Consider the following 22,412-nt stretch of genomic DNA (forward strand, 5'->3'; position numbering starts at 1 on the left):
AGGAAGAGGATATATAAGAGAAAGAGGAACCAGTATAGATCATAACAAGGACAAGGAAGTGAGTAAAGATGGTAATTCATACCGGAAGGATGATAGAAATCCCTACCAAAGGAGAGAACCATATGGTTACCAGAATGAGAACTTTGGAAGATAAGACAAGAGAACATTTAGAGGAACTTGCTATAAGTGTGGAGGAGAAGGACATCATCCATTCAAGTGTAAGAAGGCAAATAATATTGGAAGAGAAGCAGTGGTGGAAGAAAACCCCACTGGATCTAACAATAAACCAAAAGATGGAGAACTGTTGATGATGAGGAGAGATTTGTGTCATACCGGAGGAGATGAAGATCCTTTGAAGAGGAATAATTTGTTCAAGACCAGATGTAAGGTATCCGATAAGTGTTGTAAAGTTGTCATTGGTAGTGGTAGTTAAGATAATCTCATTTCAGAAGAGATGGTGAATAAGTTGTAATTGGAGAGATTGAAACACCTTAAGCCTTATCAGTTAGCATGGATTCAGGATGAACATAAGTTGTTAGTGAGTGAACAATGTTTGGTGAAATTAAAAATTGGGAATTATCATGATGAAGTTTTGTGTGATATTATGCCTACGGATATTTGTCATCTTTTGTTGGGTAGACCTTGGCAGTTTGATAGACAGGAAGTACATGATGGGAGGAAGAATACATACACTATTATGGCCAACGGAATGAAGCAAACCTTGTTACCTTTAAAGGAACCTTTAAAGAGTGAATTTTGTATGAATGCTAGAATCTGTTTGGTAGATGGAAGCAAATTCATGGATGGATTGAGACATGAGAATGTGTGTTTTGCCTTAATTCCTAAGAATATTGTGTTGGCCATTTGGTGGAATTGATTATGTGTTGCATTGATGCCAACACTACCTGTTTGAATTCTTTATCGACACCCTTCTAGTCCTGGTAGGTTGAGTGGTTTCTGGTTGATTTGGATCTAGCATGATCCGGTAGGCTCCAATATAGCTTGGTGATGAAATTGGCTTGTTCATGATACTCATGTTCATATTTGGTCAGCTGGTTTTGGTCTGGTGATCAGATGCTATCCTACTTGCTTAGAAGCTTGGTTTCTGGTTTCGGCGAGGGTTTCACCAGTAGAGTTTTTGGTGGAGATCTTTGATGAATTGCATAAGTGGTGTTGGTGCAGCTTCTGGTGGAGTTTTAGGATGTTGTTAGTGATCATGTTCGAGACTTGACGAATGTAGATCATTGCTATAGTGTGTGGACCTATATTGGGTCTCAGTTGATCTAGGTTATGGACCAACTTTAATGTAACGTGCCGATTATACCCCTCGATGTATTTCCAAGATGTCTTATGTGTTGGATATTATTTGTTTGGTCTAAGGCCGACATGGTTTGTAATTATGTAATTGGTTTATTATCTGGTGGCCGACCTAATTGTTTTTGGTCAAGGGTTTGTATATATAAATGTAAGATCTCATTGTATATCTTCATGGTTATAGTTAGAGGTCATGGTCAAGGAATGTAATGTGCGAATAATGTAATATCATTCAGGTAGAGGAGTTGGTCGATCATTGGAGATCAAATTGGGTTTATGTAAGAGGATTTAGTCCTTCGGTATTGAGCTTAACTGGAACTATACTCAGGCATAGGAGATGCTATCTTTTGCATTTCAACACTTCTTCGGATTGTAGTCTGGATTTCTATGTAGTCAGTGAGGCTCCTTTTGTGATGACCAGTGAGCTCTAGGCTATTGGCCTTCCTGCAAGTGTGGGCCCCTCAATTGTAATTCACATACTTACTGCAAAAGTATTAGTTGACTGTGGGTAGGCTTTCCACCATGGTTTTTCCCTTTACCAAGTTTTCCACGTATAAATATTGGTGTTATGTGGATGGCTTTTATTCTGTGATTATTGTTTATGCTTAATTGGTTTAACTGCTATTCCGGTATTAATGTATTTGGTTCCAGTATTAAAGTTTAAATTGCTAATAAATCTTGTAACCTGTGACAACTGATTAACCCCCCCCCTCTCAGTTGTCTTCCGGTTATTTGAACTATCTAACAATGTTGCACACCAGTTGACATTAACACAGAATGAAGAACTGAATAGACAAGTGTAGGAGTTGTTGAAGAAAGGTTTGACCAGGGAGAGTCTAAGCACTTGTGCTGTACCAACAATATTAACACCTAAGAAGAATGGAGAGTGGAGAATGTGTACCGATTCAAGAGCAATAAACAAAATCATAGTGAAATACCAATTTCCTTTGCCTAAGATGGATGACATAATAGACTATTTGAGTGGAGCAAAATACTTTACAAATATAGATTTGAAGAGTGGATATCATTAGATCAGAATCAGAGAAGGTGATGAGTGAAAGATAACATTCAAGAAAAATGAAGGATTGTATGAATGGTTGGTGATGTCTTTTGGATTGACTAATGTATCGAGTACTTTCATGAGGTTGATGAATGAGGTATTGAAGAAATTCTTGGGTAAGTTTGTTATTGTAAATTTGTATGGCATTCTAATTTTTAGTAAGACAAAAGAGAATCGTTTGTTGTAGTTAAGACAAGTGTTGCAGAGATTGAGAGAAGAGAAGTTGTTGATCAATATCAAGAAGTGTGATTTCATGAAGGATGAGTTAGTCCATTTGGGATTTTTGATATATCTGATGATGGTTTGAAGATGGACCCCAAGAAATTTGAAGCAATTGTTGAATGGCCTACATTGGAAAGCATTAGAGAGGTAATATCATTTCATCGATTGGCTAGTTTTTACTGGAAGTTTATCAAAAAATTTAGTTCAGTTTGTAACCTTATGACTGATACCATGAGAGGAGATTGGAAGGAATTCAAGTGGACCACCAGAGAAAACAAAATTTTTGAACTATTGAAGTAGAAAGTGACTGAGCAGCCTGTATTTGATTTACCAAATTTCAATTAAGTATTTCAAGTGGATTGTGATGCAAGTGAAACATAGTAGGAGAAGTCTTGAGTTAAGAAGGGAGATAAGTAGCCTATTTCAGTGTAATTGAATGATGCCCGGAAGAGATATTTCGTGTATGATCAGGAATTTTATGCCATAGTTCAAGCCTTGAAGAAGTGGAGATATTACTTGTTGCATAAGGAGTTTGTGTTGTATATAGATCATCAAGCTTTGCGGTATTTGAATAGTCGGAGTAAGTTGAATCAGAGACGTATGAGATGGGTAGAATTCTTGCAGAGTTACACCTTTGTTTTGAAGCATAAAAGTGGGAAATCTAACAAAGTTGCTGATGCATTGAGTAGGAGAAGGAATTTACTGACAAAGATGAGAGTGACAGTATTAGGATTTGAGGATTTGAAGACCTTGTATGATGAGGACCCAAATTTTGTAGAACCTTTGAAAGCATGTAGAGAAATGGTTATGGTTGATAGAAGCAAATGGCTGGATTACTTCATTCAGGATGGGATGTTATTCAGAAGAGTTCAGTTGTGCATACCTAAGAGTTCTATGAGGGAGAATCTGATAAAGGAGAAACACAGTGGAGGACTAGCTAGATATTTTGGCATTGACAAAACAGTAGCATTGGTGACTGAGCAATACTTTTGGCCCCAGGTTCATAAGGATGTTAAGAGATATGTGCAAAGTTTTAGAGTTTGTCAAGTTCAAAAAGGTAGTAGTCAGAATCTAAACTAATTTGAGATTTAATATTTCTAAGAGGTATCTAAACTTCAAATAGAAAGGTAAAAGGTCTTTAAAGAATATCTTTATCTATCTATTCATTTCAACTCTGAGAAACACATCCTACTAAGTAGTGTCCCTTTAATTTTCAAATTTATTATTTTTAATAAGCTCTCAATTTTTATATTGAAAAATATATAATCATGCAAGAATCTTGCTAATTTTTTCTTCTAAATACCTCTAAGGTTAGAGTATCTTAAATAAAATATATATTTTGTCCTCTTAGCATATATTAAATGATATAGTCACAACTGTCATGACCTAATGGTCATGGAATTTTGTGGGCAGGGACATGAATGTGGTTATTCAAGAATATCATGAGCATATTAAAAGCAGTGGTAAATTGCCACCCAAAGTCCAGGTATGGCCTCTTTCCCATGGTTTAGAAAGGTTTGGTTTATATCACATTTAGATTCAATAAGAACCACATATATCACATATAGTCTATTTTAATTCTATTAGCAGTCCAGTTTCTTTTTATTATGTAAAGTTTCATCTTTGTTAGATTATTTAAAAATAAGAAGAATCGGTACTTAGTCTATGAAATAGACTCAAGAAATTATTTGACAAATGATTAATGTTAAAATAATAGAATAAAATTTTACTATGAATAAGATATAATATGCCAATGATTATAAGATAATACTGAAAAAAATAATCTAATTAAATAAAAATGTCACAATATTATTTAAAATCATGTAAGTGGTAAATATGCTCAATGAAAATGTAACTTGTAAATATGATAAAGTGGGAAGGAGTAACTCCTATCAAGCATATTATCAACTCATTCTATGACCCACTTTTAATAAACTATGCAAGCTAAATCTGAGTGTAGGAAATATATCCAATGAAATGAAGTAAAAACTTATAAAATACCCTCTCACGTGTAACTTATGTGGGTGAGGAGATGGACCTTTACAAATGAAGATGTATTAAACAATCATATAAATATTAATTACTTCATAAATAAGAAGCTCCAAAGAGAGAGAAAGAGAGAGATGACACTTTTAATAAGATATGCGAGATAAAACTAAGGGTAGGCAATGTATGCAATAATTAAATGAAATGAAACAAAACCCTACAAAAAGCCCATAAAGTGTAATTAATGTGCATGAAGAGATGGACCTTGACAAATGAAGACATATTAAAGTATTGTATAAATATTAATCCCTCATAAATAAGAAGCTCCTAAAATGAAGAGGGGAGAGAGAGGGGGTATTACTTCAAGTAGAGAGATAACTAGGTATTCCCATATGAAGTATCCTCCTCAATCCTATGAAAGCTTCTAGATGAAAAACTTTCTTTCTATAAGTTTTGTTTAGTGAAGATGTCAATATTTTCTTGGTACTTTTGTAGTAGTGGAGAGAAATGATCTATCCATGGATAATATCACTAAAATAGTGCATATGAATCTCTATATGCTTGGTTTGTTTATAGTAAACATAATTAGCACTTTGTCAAATGTATGATAGATGACTAATGAAGCTAGACAAAAAACTTGGTGAGAATGTGTTGAAGCTATATGACCCCAGTGGAAATATTCGCATCCCCTTGATATACTCAAACTCAATGGAAGGTAGAGAAATGACATGTTTCTTTTTTTTCATGAGCAACATATATATTTTGATTAAAGTATGAAGATTTAGAATAAATTGGACTTGCAATCCTTTAAATCAGTTTCCTAATATATCAATATACCCAACCAAGACAATATCTATAATTATTGCGTAATGAATCCCAAAATGTGAGTTATGTGTATTTTAAATTAATTCACTTGTCTATTGTTTAATACAACTAACACAACTCCAATATAAATTGAGAGACCATCCTAACAAAATTTGAAATATCAATGCATGTGTTTTACAAGTATATGAGGCTATCAATAAGTTATTGACATAAAGTAATATCAACCAATGGTGAAGAACAATATGCGTCAATTTTGACTTTGAGAAGAAAAGAGTCAAAGTTAGCTTGTAGTCAATCATGTGAAACTACGACAACAAGTCAATTGCATAGTTGGATCGTGCAATTTACTAATCCTGTATGTATACTAAAATATTTCAAACTTTATGAAGTAATTCAATAAAGTCAAGTTGATCATAAAATAATTCTCTTGAAGGATTGTTTTTATTGTCACCATAGAGGATGATGAGCTCTGCATGATTAGTAAGTTGTCAAATACAAAACCAAGATTATGAGAGAATCATATTTCCTAAAGATGTAGATATTTTGATTAGAATGGTATTTAGAAAACCAAACATAAAGAAGCAAGGAATCCATCTCTGCATACCAAACTTGAGGAGCCAGCTTCAAATCATACTAATTTTTTTTAAGTTTGTGAATCATAGAAGAATCTTGTAGAAAACCCTTTCACTGCTCCATATCTATCTACTCTTTAAGATCTCCACGTGTAATGCAAAAAATGAAAAACCCTTGAAATTTCATACTGTTTTGTGATCACTTTGGTGTCTATACCTGTAGAATATTTTTAGGATCATTTTAGCCTTTGTATTAGCCTTTGTCTCCTTAGGGTGCTAGTGCCATTCCTCATGTGGTCCTTTTTGGTCAAACTAATATTACAAATGTCTTAATGTTGTGTTTTTTCTTCTGTTTCATTTTTTATAGAGCTCAAATGGATTAGACAATAGTACAATGTGTGATACTTGTGTGGCATGTATGTCATGTTTTTTCTTCTGTTTCATTTTTTATGGAGGTCAAATGGATTAGACAATAGCACAATGTGCAATACTTGTATGTTGTGGTAAGGTCCCATTATAGTTTCTTGTTCAATAGCTTCTTTTGAGCATCTTTCAATGTGCTACCTACATAGGTCACTGTAGCCATTTCGGATGAATCTGAATGGTTCTTCGACACCCTATCTCCATAATATTCCTCACTTTGAATAGGATCTTTCATTCACACACTCAATCTCTCTCACAGTTCTTCAATCTCATAATCCTGTATACTCTTTATAGCTTGCTACAAGAACTTTCTTGGCATTGGTTCCTCCCCTCCGAACATGCGAAAAGTACTATAACAATCATTATGAAGGTCTTGTGGTATTTGACAGCATCTTTTTACCCTTTGGCTTCATCAGACTTCAATAGGGAATTGACATTTCTTTTTCTTTTTCTTTTTACCTTATTTAATTTTTCATTGTTATTGTAGCATTTTTTGTAGCTCTCTCAAGACTTTGAAATATTTAAATGTTTTCTATCACTCTCATCTAGTTTACATTTTTTTGGTATTCTTGTTGCTTTTTCAATTCCTAGATACACATAGGATAAGAGCTCACACTAGTTTTTTTCTCTTTCTTTATTGTTAGATGTCCATAAATGTTGAAAGATCAAGATAGGTACTTGACCACTCTTGTCAAGCTCTCAAACAATTCCAACCATTTTTTCTAGGTATTTTTTTATAACTGCAAATGTTTAGAGAGCATTCAACCTCACAAAACCTTTGCACGTGTTTACTTTTCAATTATTTATCTCTATCTTTCATTTTAGCAATGTGAATCGTCTTTTATTTATTCATTCACATTTTATTACTTGGAATATTGCTAGTACGTTTTAGTTTTCAGTTGTGTAGATTGGGTAAACAACTAGGTCGAAATTAAGAATTTACCTCTTTTTTCCTCATATTCTATATCTAATATTTTGTTGCTTACTTTTTATTCTTTGTTCTTGTGTTGCCTCCTTCAACAATTTGTTGGTGGTAGTTTTTTTTTTTTCGATTCTTTTTTCATCTTGCTATTTTGGATCTCTTATTTTGAACCTCGATGATCTCATGTACAACCTTTTAGATTTTTTTGATTTGTGGTGTTGGTGTTCCCTGTTCTTATGGTGAGATTTCTAAGTGCCCCATTTCACATTCCTTTTTTCTTTTGTTTTTTCAAAAAATATTATCCATGAATTCTCTACTCTTTGTGTTCCTTTTGTAGCTTTATTAATTCTGTAATATAGGAATTTATGAATTTATCACTAACTTCATACAAAAGTTGTGGTATCTATAAAATAATGTGTATGATTTCTTTCATCAAAGTGTAGTCTTTGTTTACTAATAAACAAGATATCCCTAATGTATTTGGAAACCATGTCATAAGATAAATGTTCGTAACTTTGTGCTTGTTGCTAAAGTTATTTCAAGAAACCCTAGTATACTATTGTGAAGGAGGTGGCATATTTGAAATCTAAGACATGGTCATTATGGTTAATCTAAGTGTGCATTGGTTTATTTTCTTGCCAAAATTTTTTGACAAAGGTTGATAATGCATCCATGAAATAAAAGGTGAGGAAAATGATTTGGGTTCTATATGGATAAAAGTATAAATTTGTGTCACATTTTTTGGCCAATTAAATAGTTTCTAGAAAAATCCTTTTGGCTAAAAATATGTTGGGTGAAAGGGTTCTACTTGAAACAATGTGGTGTATATATGGTACTAGAGTTTTGGGTGAAATATTTTTGCTCAAAACCTTGAAATATTTTTTTTCCTTTTAAAATTTTTAATCATTCAAATTTTCTTTTAGTTCGCAATGGAAGGGTTTTGGTCGAAATGACCAAAATTGTTTATGTGGTTTCCTACATGAGATCTTGACCCCACTTTTGGGAAAAATTCAAAAAAACATTGACTTTGAATTTATCCAACTAAGGGAACTCTCATCAAATCTAAAAATACCCTATTGTAGAGCTCAGAGAGTAGAATCCATATTTTAATATTTTAATTAACTTTAAAATGACCCTTTCTATTAAATATTGCAAGTAGGTTTTTATAATCAAGCATGAGGTATAATTTATTTTTTCAAAACGACAAAAACTTAGACAAAAGTTGATGTTATACGAAAACTATGATATTTTAGTAAGTCTGAAATTAAAATTATGAGAAAAATATCTATCAAAAAATAATTTCTTTTATCATGCATTATTTAACGAATTTACCTATTTGGAAAGAAAATTGGGAAAAGTAAAATTGTTTTCTCTTTTTTGGTGATGTTAACTTGACCTCACTTTTTTTTTTTTGAAATTTTTTAGCAATTCCAATTTCGCTCTTAAATTTATTAAAAATTATCAATCCAATTTTTTAATTTTTTTCCATTAAAAGTCATACATTTTATTAGTTTATATCTTTTTGAACTTTAAAACATAAAGACCACTTTTACGTAGTCGAAGTTGAATTTTTTTGCTTGGGTTGTTCTATTCCTTTATAAAAGTATGACACATGTTTGCACTTTTACCCACTACCTAAATTGATAATTGGTGTTCTTGGTGTTGTGAATAATCTCCAATAGATACTCCACAAAACTTGATATAATTCTATGTCTTGTCCCTCCATTGCCATCCAATGTGTGTCATGTAAATAGAGATCGTTATTTTTTAATCGTCATAGAGTAATAGATTTTATATGTTATACCCATAGTGGTATACTAGATGATAGGGTTTATAATTTTTGTCCCATCCATGCTTCTTCCATCATAGGTTTTGTCAATCAACCCCTTCTTATGACATTTTTAGAAGGTACCTCACCTTTTATGTTCAACCAGTTCATGGTTGTATGACGTCCTCTATAATTTTGTATGGTTTATCTAGGTATGTGTATTCATCATGGATTCGATTGAGAATGATCTTCTTCGCAATTTCATGATATTGAGACAAATATTGTGTCTGCCTACATTGTAGTAGCGTTTGTTGGAGTGACTTAAAATTTGTGAGGTCAATTTTTGTAAGCGTTTCAAATTTGAGTATGCTTTAATACATGTCTTCAATGCATATCACATTAGTTAGTACCCTTGAAGATGTACTATAGGGGTATACATCCATCACCATATATCAGAACCTCTTATACTTAATTTGTGGCTTTTGGGAGATATCTACTAGAATATAATTTGTTATTGTTTGTGAAAGTAGTTTGAAGGATATGTACAATTTTCTTAAGATCTCAATACATTGAAATAATAAATTATTTATTTTTAGTGGCTTGATCTTCCTTTTACGAATGATTGGGTTTGTATTTATTGCATTTATCCATTTTACTTTTTTTTCATTGTTTTATGCTTATTATTTTCCTAGACTTTGTAACTTATTTACTTGATACTTTATATGGTTCATATGATAGAATTTTGTTTTTAAATTGTTTCATAAGGGAATAGTTTCAATATTGTTTCATAAGGGAATAGTTTCAATATTGTTCCATTTATATATTTGGTTAATAATTTGCTTTCTATGTTTTAAGTTTTGAGGGATAGATTTCTTCAATATGATATGGCCCAAGCCATCATAATTTTAGCTTCTCTTGTTTCTTGAATTTATGTCATAATTTAGAACTAGGTCACATTCATTAAATGTTTTGTACCTTAGGTTTCTATTATGCCAATATTTTTGGTGCATGTTGTTGATCCACAAAGTCACTTTAGGAAACAACCTTATGGGAAGTTCAGTGAATGGTGGACAAAAAGTACTTTACTAAACAACATCTAGGAATTTAGAAGCCAACTCTTCAAATTCGTTTAGGGAGGAAAGGGAAAGGAAGAAACGATAAAAGTAAATCTAAATATAAGGTGATATGCCAAAGCTTTTACACCACTTTAAATTTTCACTACAAAATAATCAGAAACATCTTAGAAGAGCACAAAGTACTGCAAACTCTTCATTGCTGGAAAGAGAACGAAATGCTTAAGATTAGATGACACAAAGAATAGCTTTCAAATCTCTTCGTGAGAAACACCCACTACGACTCTTTAGAACATGTTTTATTTACCCTATTAGAACCTTTAACACTTTAAATATTGCTCACCAATAAGTCTAGTATGAGAACTAAACATAAACAATTGCAATAATTGAAAGAGTGTAAGACATGACCCACAATCTACTACATTATGATAGTAATCATAAAAGATCAATACAACATACAATAATCCCATTCATATTATTAAGACATAGAACATTTTGAATGTATCATGACACAAAAATCGAACTCACAAAAGGTGAATTAGACACAGTTTTCTATATTTGATGACTAATCAAGAAAATAAAATGCTAAGGCCTAAAACAAATTACCAATTACTGAGTATTCTTCTAAGCGTCTTTCAAAATTGGTGATCTCCCTTTTCATTAAGCCCATATGCTTGTATAGATGAATTTCCTTTAACTGAATTCAGATGTTGCAACTGAATGGGCTCATTCATACCTGCCGCTTGTACACTATCATCATGGTGATTGTTATAACTACTCACAAGCGATAATTCTTGCTCTCTATTGCATGTGGTAGAGCCTTTAGTTGATCTACGTTCAATTCCTACAACAACTGCTTGGATACATGAGTCTTTAATTTTGTTTTCTTTCGCATGCTTGGAATTGGTCACATGACGTCTCCTGCTTGCATTATGAGCTTCCTTTATTTTTTATTTTAGCTTGTTTGTGCCTTGGACACGTAGTGCGCTAACGGAGCTTTTAGAGCTTTCTTTCCTTCTTGCCTTTGATAACACAATGGTGTCAATACGTGGCACATTCCATTACCCTATCAATACTGTGCAAGGTCACAATGTGGCGTGCTCACGCATCTTTATGAAAATGAAAGGCCAAGGTCTCACTAGAAACCATGTTGTTCTGCCACGTGGCTCACCTCATGGCATTATCAAAATGAAAGAATGTCGAATTAAAATGATGAACCACAAAGCATTCCAAGAATTCAAAATGAAGAAAATGAGCTTGGCCTTCGGCTGCTGTGATGGAATCTACACTAAATTCTAGATTTTAGTTATACGTAGCCAATACTATATTCTCATCTAATTTAGTATGATCCTCTGGTCTTTGTTTTAAAGAGTTTTCTTCATTCAATTAAAAAGTAAGTGGGGTTCCTATATTTTATGTAATGAACTTCATTGGTAGAGAAAGGACATAATCTAGTTTCTCTTTTGTAGGTGGTCATATAGGCCCATAGTATTGCATGTATTTTGAAATCATAATTTGATATATTTCTACTACACATTTTTGTTAGCATTGTTAAGAAATGGTGTCTCAACTTTACAATAAATAAAAGTTAGTGTTAATAGGTCAGTGTAAGGGGTCTAGGATAGGTTATACCCTCATGCGAGGTCTAGGTGGCTTATCCCACTAGTGAAGGGTCTTGGGTTGTGTTGTCTAACGGGGTTTTAGGGGAAATGTCCCAAAAAGACACAATTTATGTATAATTTATCATTGTATATCTTGATTACTTATCATTAGTTCACATATGTGATAGTAGATATTATGTTGTCTTTGTTTTCTCTAGAAGGAAACCCTATTATGAGAGCATTGTACTATGGCTAGGTATTGTTATGTATTATAAGAGTTTGATAGCTATTTTAAGTTGCCTATGGATCTATGGTTGGTGATAACCATGTGAGAAGCTTGCTCTGAAAATATATTATAATCTTTGTGATTTCTGAGGAATATATTATATGGCTTTTGGAGTGAGGATTTTTTTTATCTCAAAAGGATTTTCCCCATGTAAATCACTATGTTGTGGTATGCATGATATTTGTGTTTATTTTTGTTTAATTTATATACTAATTGTAAAAATCTAAAATGAATTTTCATTAAAGCAGGAAGTTTGCTATCTTAACTTCCTTACAAGAATGGTACCTATAAGTTTATTTAGAGATTTATTGGCTTTATTTTCTTGTGAATGGTCATATAGAGTGCTTTCTTTATGAGTGATCATAAAGCTTCTCAATAGTTCTTCCATCATTTTATTGACAAAATATTTTCCTTAACTACTGGTCATACTTAATGGGTAGCCAATTAGTGTTATAATATTGGTATCAATATACTTTGTTATGGTTTTGGCAATTTAATTCTTATTTAGTTATGTCTTTTCCCATTTTGTGAGAAATTCTACCCCAATGCGATGAATCTATCTTTTGATCTCTTTACCTTTTTTGTGAGATATGGTTGTGTAATTATTTTGTTCTTCAAAAATTTGGTGACTCGCAGAACCGATTTGATGGTTATTTTTTCCTCTTGGTTGAGATAGGATTGCTCCTATTGTGGTTCCTGAAGGATCTACATGTACATGGAATGGTATAGTCCAATAATGGAATATAAAGATTGATGCTTCTACTATTGCTTGCTTTAGTGTGTCAAAAGTCTGTTGGCACTAGTTGGTCCAATTAATTGTCTTAGTCGCTTTCTTTTCAATAGCTTTTTTATTTGAACAACAATTGTGGCATAAATTCTAATAGATTTTCTATGATACTTTTGGTATAACCCAAGAATGTTTTCACATCTAAAGTTGTCCTGGGAGGCATCAAGCTCATAATAAGTGCTATTTTTAAGGGTTCCACCATGAGCCTCTCTTTGCAAATGATGTGTCCTAATAGTGTTCCAAGTGACACTACAAAGACACATTCTTTACGTTCAATAAGATTTGAAAGTTTTTGCATTTCTCTAACATTAGCTGAAGTGCCTAGACATGCATAGACTATCCAATTATTTAGGTAGACTTACAAGAAACTATTAATATAATCTTTAAATATGTAGACCATGATGTTTTTCATACAACTAGTTTATTCTTCAAGCCAAAGGCATGGCTACATACATAAATGATCCTCATTTTGTTGCAAATGTAGTTTCTGATTTATTAATTTTTTTGTTACTTCCTTTATCTCAAAATAGTTGTATATCAAAGAATCCATTCTCAAGTATTTATCAGTGTCTCACATAAATTTTTTTTTTCTGAATCAATTCTCTCACTTATTTGTTCCAATATATTATTTGTTGAAACTCTTCATGATTTAGATGACACATGGGATGAGTCTTGGTAAATGTATTGTATCTCTTCAAAGGGATACATTATCTTAGGAGGCATGGTTTGGCATGGTTTTTTCTTTAATGACATCTCATTTTTTAGTCATGTTTGCAATCTATCATCTCCCATTCCAAGTGTATCCTTAGTCAAGGTAGTGAAAATGTTATCTTTTCCTTTACTTATTGCTTGATATGGTATCATCTTCAATTTATGATCTTTTCATTTATGAGTTACCCTGGCAACCTCTCTAGGCCCCGACCCACATTTGATGGATCATGTGGAACCGAAAAATCCTTTCATGAAGACAAGGAGGTTCGATCATGCCAGATCAACGCCCTTAGGATGACCAAGCCTTCCCAATCTCATCCTTAGTTTGTATGAGATCTCAAGGATATGGGTGGGGTATCAAATTATCTTGTTAATGTGTGTTCTACCCTAGTTTAGTTATTAGGTTATCACTTGGTTAAGAAAATCACAATGAGTTACCTTGCTAGCCTCTTTAGGGCCTGTACCCCCAATGAGAGCCACTCCGTTTAAATTGCACCTAGACACCTCTAACCTAGGCTTCAATTCCAAGGAATCAAAAGAATCAATAGTATAGATATCTCAAATGAATCATACATGAATCTATAATTTGAAAACTGAATCATAATCATACACAAGGCCTCTCCAGATCTTAACCATCAAGGATTCATCAACAAAACCATTCTCAATGCAATAACAATAGGACTCTTTCACATCCAAGCATAAAGGATCATATGTAAACATGATTTAATCCAAATCATACCATACATAGCCCAAAATTCTGAATCAATAGGGTATAGACTCAACTGAAGCCTTTGGAACACCCTTCGGAACCCTAATTGAGCAAACTAGGTCAAATAAGGCCAAAACATAATAACTATGTAATTGACCCGAGTCTTGCACAATTGAGGGCTTAAGCTATGCATTTGAAAGATAAAGTTGTGCAATTGAGAGCTAAAGCTATGCAATTGAGAGGACATCCAATCGAACATCAATTGAGCCTCAAAAGCAAAATTGAATGAGGAAACATTTGAGGGGTGCCTATTTCCTTTCCAAAACACCCATCAATTCAATCCCAAGTCTTAGAAATGGAAAACAAGAATTGAAACCCTAAAAACAACCCCAAAAATACAAAGAAAAAGATAGCATTTCAACGTATAACTTAATGTACATAACCAGAAATTAAAACCATTTCCAAATCACAATAAGAATAACAATTCTAGTTGCTAGCCCTACACTATAACTTATAACTAGCTATGCACCTTTGTAACGGGGTTGTGTTACGTCTTCTAGATAGATGGTGGCATCATCCTTTCTCGATGTGACATGATATCAAGCATCACTCGTCAAAGTCATCAGTTGTATCACGATGTCTCATACAATAGCCCTATCATTTCAAATCTCCTATAGAAGACCTCCCAGCAGGGATTGAATACTGATTGGATTCAAGGAGTGTGTGAATTTATTGACCCTCTTTTGTGAGTTGAAATGTTGAATTAAGGTAAGATGTTGAAAAATGAAGGTAAAACTAAAAAAATAGTGAGCTACAAATGCAAGATTTTTCACATACGCCTAGATTTGAGTAATATATGCAAATTCAGACCCGATCCTTGAAAAAGCTCCAAAAATGTTAGGACTGAGGAGGTGGGTGCCCTAGTCCTCCTACTTTTTCGCACACCAAAAAGGGTTGATTCATCTCTACAAATAAAGCTTATTCTGAAGATCACAGCTCCGTATCTGTTTCGTGCACACAGAAAGAAGGGAAATTAGGTTGGGAGTAGGAATTTACCTAAGTCAAACCCTGGTTTAGGAATTAACCTTGAATGAAATATTGTAAATACTTGAAATGAATATGGAGAGGTATACCTTAGATCTACAATGAATGATAATGATGCTTTGCTTTGAATGTAACACATATGTTGTATGAAATGGCATGAACATGGCAAAACCCTAACACACACACACATGCTTGAAATAGCACTGGCATATTCAAATATCCTACTAAAGACCCCCTTCCTAACTTAATCTGTTAAACATTCAGAAAAATATATCAAGGAACAGTACATTTGAGCGATGACTAACATTTTACAAACCTGGGCAATTATATAAGTTCAACAGCTGAAACTTATTATCACGAGAGACTTTTTTCAAAGGGCATGATCAAAACTTAATTTCCTACCACCATAGATAAAAACTTACTATCGAAAAACTTCTTGAAATAACTCGAACTAGAGAGCAATTTTCTCTATTTCATTCTATTTATATCTCGTAAAGAAAAGGGCATAACTAGGCCTATTAGATAGTTTCCAATCCGTTTGGAAGGTATAAAAATAATGATTATTTCTTAATAGAAAGATTGAGAGAAAATAGCTTCTACCTTAACATTATATAAAAATAGAATTAAATCGGGGTAAAGAGCAATACCTATGATTGGTAGAAAGAGACAGATCAAAATAAAAAGTTCGTGTGGTCTTGAATCCATAAGGATTCAGAACATTCAAAACCTTATATCCATAGAACATTCGACGTAACATAGATAATAAATAAACGGGAGTTAATATCATTCCAAATGTCACTATTGCAGTAATAGTGATCCGAAAGGTGGAAGAATATTTATGATTAGTAATTACATCCAATCAACGAGAACATATTAGTAAACATCCCTTTGAGGAGCAGTTCGTCTCGCAGTGGACCCACCAAAGGAAGCGGCCCCCTCTCCCTCTTATTATTGCATGGGCAGGAATTAATTAGCCTGCTTCCCTTTAGCCCCCCACACACACTAGAATAAGGTGGGAGTTATAGTTCCTGCAGAGACAAAGGCAGTTTTCTACCCTGCAGGTTCATCGAGATCGAGATGCTGTTCCAGTTTATTAGCCATGCCTAGAACATTTTCCCGTTCCATATCCCATTGGAGCCCCTACAATTCTTTGGGGCGAACAAAAGATCTGTGTGCAGATAAAGAGTTTTACTTGGGCCTATTACAATTGAGCCCGGGGGGGGCACTAAATACTCCGCTACGGTAGTTCATCGGGGATGGGACTGAATCAAGGTAAATAGGCTGACTTGTATGCATCATAGACTCGGGCAATTGAAACCTTCGAACTGGTGGCCTTCATCGTGGGTCTCGAGACGGGAACTATTCATGGGTTGTGGATGGGAGACCTCATTCGCATCAATTGCTTCTGGCGGGACTAGTTTGTAAGGCTTCAAGCAATCTGAAAGGGATGTAAAGAGAAATGGTGGTGATACCTTGACTCTTGGTGCCTTTGTTGCCTATGTGCTTGCCTTTTTATTGCTCCGGCCTCTGCTTCACCGAAGCGCTTGTTTCCGATGAACTAGACGAGGTGAATAGTCGAGGCTGAGATACGAATGTTGGGGGCTGAGATAGATACGCAAGAAAAAGGACAAATTGCTTGACTAAGAAATCAGCTTTGATCTACCAACCGTTCTCGTTTGACGCTTTCAATCAACGCACCGTCAAACTATATGGTAGTTAGTTTATATAGAGCTAGATCACTCAGAGTAGTTATAGTGCCTTCCCACCATCTGTCTGTGCTTTCATTCCTCACTCGACTCAATCAAATGGGTATTGCCACCATTTCTTCCTTCGATAAATACCTTATTTCAATACAAGTCGCCAAAATGCGTGTACTTCGCTTTGGTTGGCAGGCAAAGATACTAAATACAACATTTTTCCATTTCAAAAGAAAGGAAAAAAAGTTCAAACAAAGAGGGTGATAAACCCTACCTCAAATATTGCGAAAACAAGGAGGATGAAGGAGAAAGAAGGATGAAGATTGTACAAAATCACTCCCACGAATGGCAAGAAATTCCAACCAGCATCATGAAACTTGCAACAATCAAAACTCCGGCCAATCCTCAATCCAACATACTAAATCAATCACCAAGAAGCCCTCAAAAATCCACACTCAACATCCATAGTCAACTAGCAAGATTTTCCTTACAAAAACCCTCTCAAATCCTTCTCCCAAAGCTTTTTTCCCCCAAAAGTTGCAGCCCCCTCTCCAAGACAAAAAAAAACCCAATAATATTTTCATTTTCCTTACAAAAACCCTCTCAAATCCTTCTAACAATTGGTAGATGCATTATTGCAAAAAATTTAAAACATCATTGGGCCACAAGTTATATTGACTAGTTTATTGCACTGCAAACAAGGTGTTAAAGGAAAAATTGATTGATTTAATTAGTAGATATATTAAAAAATTACTTATGATTTTCTTGATGCTAATATTCAAAGAGTTTTTATTGATAATTTACAATCACATATTAGAGAAAAGATTTTTCTTTTGAAATACCGATCTTTCACACACTTGTGCATGGGAGTTCATGAATATCAACTTTAGGTCAAACAATATGAAGGTTCTTCATCTTTGACTCTAGTTGATAAGTTCGAAGATGCTCATCAGAATTACCAAGGCTTTAAAAAATAAAACAAAAACTTCATTAAGTTAGTCAGCAACAATTCCTCCAACAATATTGATAGTCAAGTTGCAGCCACAACAACTCCTATTATAGCTCTCTTTTTTTCTAAACCATTCAAACATAACAACTTGACTCTAATTTTTGAGTCCCTGTACACCGTTATGCTTTAATTGATTAACAATAACTTGATCAAGCTTCCCCCTATCCATTCCATAGATATCTCAAAACCTTCACCTCCTTCCTTTAATTCAAAAGACACTTGTCAGTCTCATCATCAACCCACATGTGACATAGAGAAATGTATTTATCTAATAAATGAAATACAAGACCTCATTAACTCTAATGTTATTGTGGTGGATAGTGCATGAATGGTAAAGGCAATAAATTTGTAGCATCATCTAATCAAAACTTGCAAATCATTACCAATCCTTTGCCTTCGCATTCCACAAATATGTTGAGCTTAAAGATGATAGCCATATAACTACTAATGACTTGACCAAAACAATATTGTGAATTTGATAGACCAATAGAAAGATAAGCCTAATCATGAACCTAATATCATTTTTACCTCACATAATATCACAAATGCACCTGATGATCCATTACGCATTACTACAAAAATAAAAAATGAACTCTTATGTGGAGTGATTATTGATACAATATGTATGGTGAATGTGATTACAAAGAAATATCTGTATACACATGAATTATATTAAGGCACATAATAAATCCAAAGTCTTAATTAAGGTGCTTGATGGTTTCACTATTCCTACACTACGTTTTATCGCAGTTCCTGTTGAAGTTGGGTCTAAGTGCTTGGATGTTCCTTTTACCGTTATCCCTACTACAAATAAATTTTGCGTGAAGTTTGGTCACCCTTAGCTTAATATAAGATATCATATTGCTTTCCAATCAAAATTTTAAAGCCTATAGGATAATTAACTTATCCTTAGGTAATTCTTTGGGATCTTCTTCAAATACTACCCTAAGGATCTTTCATCATTTATGGATATAGAAGAAGCTCTTCTTCACCTATAGGTAATGAGTGAACCACATCCTGGATCAAGAATCCTGCCTACACCTAACATTCCTCCTATATATGCCATGGTACCACCTACATAATCCTATAAAGGATAAAGACAAAAAAACGTGACACCTCCTACCTCTCAAACTTTAGTGGTTCTCTTCATTTCTCCTTTCATTCACAGAGAAAAGGAAAAATATAAATTTATGTTGAGTGATTCCCAACATCCTCCCATAAAAGATTTTAATTATAACCAAAAAAATCGTAGTGTAAGAGAATGCTAGTGAAGATGTCATTGCAAGTCTTGTGAGCTTTCTTGCAAAAGTGATTATTCTCCTAAGATATCAAATGCTGATTTGTTCCCTTCTTCCTAGCTTTCCTTGCCATCTTCTACACCTAGAGAGGATCCTTACCTTGCCCAACCTTGCCCAACATCGTAAATGTGTTTTTGTATTGTCCTTTTTGGGAGCGATGCAAGGCATTGAGATATTTTTGGTCTTGTCCATCTTGACCCAAATATACTTGTTATTTATTTTATGTGCTCTTATTTTATTGTTCTTGTACTACATTTGGGAGATGAGGAAAATTCAAAAGAATCATACTTGATATACATGATTTATGTATTGCTCATACTAGCCCCACATAGTGAATCCCTTATGTTCTCTTTCATGCCTTGTGGTAATCACCTTTGACTTTGCCTATGTTTGGGAGCATTTCATTGTTTTGATGTGCTTGTCTTTTGGATGTATGTATGCCACTTTAAAGAAATTTCTCCTAGTAAGGCATATGCAATTAGTTTAATGTGCGGGCATATACTCCACTATATTTTACATTTTATGCACACAACACAAGATTGGTTTGTACACTTTGATCACACACCACGATTTTCTTGGTGCACACTGCAACACCAATTTTGCAATCACATTTTCCAATTATCTATCAAACAAAATTTTTGCTTTGTAATATTCCTTAGCATGAGTCAACTAGCATAATACCATTGTAGACTTGTTTGATTCCCTTTTTATAACACTACTCCTAGTCAGCATCCCTTACCCAGCATATATGTCATGCCTCTTCTCTTATGGTTCCTAGTAAGTTTTCTATGGATTCATTTCTAGCCCTACAATTTCATATCCTTTTGTGTTCTTGCAAAGCTCCATGTGTAGGTGTAACCTATGTTGATCACATTTCTCCGTTTATTTTGATATTTTAGACTAATAAGATCCTAAGTCCTTAGGGCTTGGTGTTGTCTTATCTCTCAAAATGTCTTGGTGAAACTCTTTATATGTTATCCTACATTTTATCAAGAGTATGAGCATAAGGTCATACTCCCGCTAAAGTGGGGGCTAAATGTATTGTCATAAATTGTATCCCTCTATAATTTTAATTATTTTGGGCTCACTTTCATGGTTGTCCCTCATGCCCTTGATTCATGTTTGATTATTTTTAGTCCATGGCCATTTATGGAAGCCCAACACAATCCTAAGTTCACTGAGCTTGATTTTACCTCAAAAAGCTAGGACTCTGACTATTAACCCTCTTGGACTATGGCACTAACTATAATACTCCAACTATTTTGGGGCCAAATTTGAAATCATAACAACCAATAATTGAAGGATCAAGAATGTCCTCCTCGATGTTGGCTTTTTTAAAATTTTAAACTTGATAAGGTTTAAATTGTGTATAAATACAACCCCTTCCCCCATTTGAACAACCATACGTAAGAAATCACTTTCCTATCACTCTAATTGTACATTTCAATCATGTATCTTGAAGTCTCTTGAGGAGAAATTTGAAGCCAATCATTTAAGCATTCCCGTTCAACCATCATGATCAAGTTATGTGTTCCTCAATGAGTGAAGGCATGCATTAATACCTATCAAGAAACATCAAGCTTTGTGTGAGTCTTCATGGCGATAAGTTCATATTAAAATTAGAGATCTGATAGCTGACCCTATATAACACAACTCTCTCTCTCTCTCTCTCTCTCTCTCTCTCTCTCTCTCTCTCTCTCTCTCTCTCTCTCTCTCTCTCTCTCTCTCTTTGTGCAATTTAGAGATTTGATAGCTGAAAGTGATAAAATTGTGCAAAATTGTGCAAAGAAGACTAAGACACTGTTCTAGATTTCAAACAAGCAAAACCCTAGGTCTAATCTAGTTAGCATCTTAGTCCAACAATTTTTGGTTGAATTTTCGAGGAAGTAATTTATAGAGAATCATGATTCAAAATTTGGAACTTGAGTTGATATGGACACTTGCAGGAGCAAGGCACCTAGCTTCATAGCCCATCATTTTAGGTTTAAATTTCAGTCACAGGCTCCTCTCTGTATCTCATTTCAATAATTGAGATTACATTTTGATTTCTAGTTCTATATTTATTTGTTTATGATGATTATTGTCTATTTTGTATCATTTGTCATCATAATCATACCGGCCATATCAAATCAAAAAGTGAAATAATTGATCAAAGTGCTCAACTTTCCTAGAGGACTAAAGTTGAGCCTAATAAGTTATTCCCTAATGAAATGATGTCCCAATTTTCTAAATAAGGGGAGCATAACTCAACCCTATCTACTAAATAGACAACAAATCTTACAAGGGACCACAAAGGAGCCACGATCATCAATGGCATCACTATCATCCTTGCCCACATTTGGATTAGGCTTGAATTTAACCTGGATGTGGTGAGAAGGAGACTTATCTTGGGACACATAGGAAAAGTGGCAATGTTGAAGTCATAGCCAAGCTATGCTGGAGAATGGGCACTTGCTCTTCAGGGATTGCTTCCTCATCTAAGGCTCATGGTTGATAAGGAGTGAGAAAGCCTTGAATTTATTCAAAAGATGTGACAAGAGGATAGATATACAACTAATGAGCTAGAATAAACTGAGTATTGCAATACTCAGCATGTTAAGGAAGAGAAGGACCAAGACAAGGCCATGCAACCTGCCTCTAGGATGAGGGAAATCCATGACTGGCAAAGACAAAAGGAACGCAGCCCTGCAAAAAAACAAGAATGTTTAAAATCAAAAGTTTGTCATTTTACGTTGGATTATATGTGAAGCCCCCCCCAAATTGGAGTCCCTGAAATTGGAGTCCTTAGAATAATTGATAATAGAATCAGATAGTGTGCATCCTCTATTCGCTAACGAATCTACAAGACGATTGCCTTCCCTGTAACAATGGCACAAATCAAAGCTATCTAGAGTGTCCAAAAGAGACCAGATATGTTGTCAAATATATTAAGGCTCGATTGAGAGCATACTTCTTTTTGCAGACATTGATAATGAGCAAAGAATCCCCTTCAATTATGATATTTGAAATACAGAGGGCTTTAACCATTAGGATTCCTTGAATAAGAGAATGGGATTCTATCAGATTGTTTGTCCCATCAGGGAATTTTAGGGCTCTTAGAGCAAT

The 22,412-nt window shown here is 34.1% G+C and overlaps 1 pseudogene; it reads left to right on the top strand.

The window, feature by feature from the left end:
* LOC131867043 (truncated transcription factor CAULIFLOWER A-like) overlaps positions 1-22,412 on the top strand; it is a 77,790-nt pseudogene that overhangs the window by 44,850 nt on the left and 10,528 nt on the right.

This window comes from Cryptomeria japonica, chromosome 2, assembly GCF_030272615.1.
Source record: "Cryptomeria japonica chromosome 2, Sugi_1.0, whole genome shotgun sequence".
NCBI classification, from domain to species: Eukaryota; Viridiplantae; Streptophyta; class Pinopsida; order Cupressales; family Cupressaceae; genus Cryptomeria; species Cryptomeria japonica.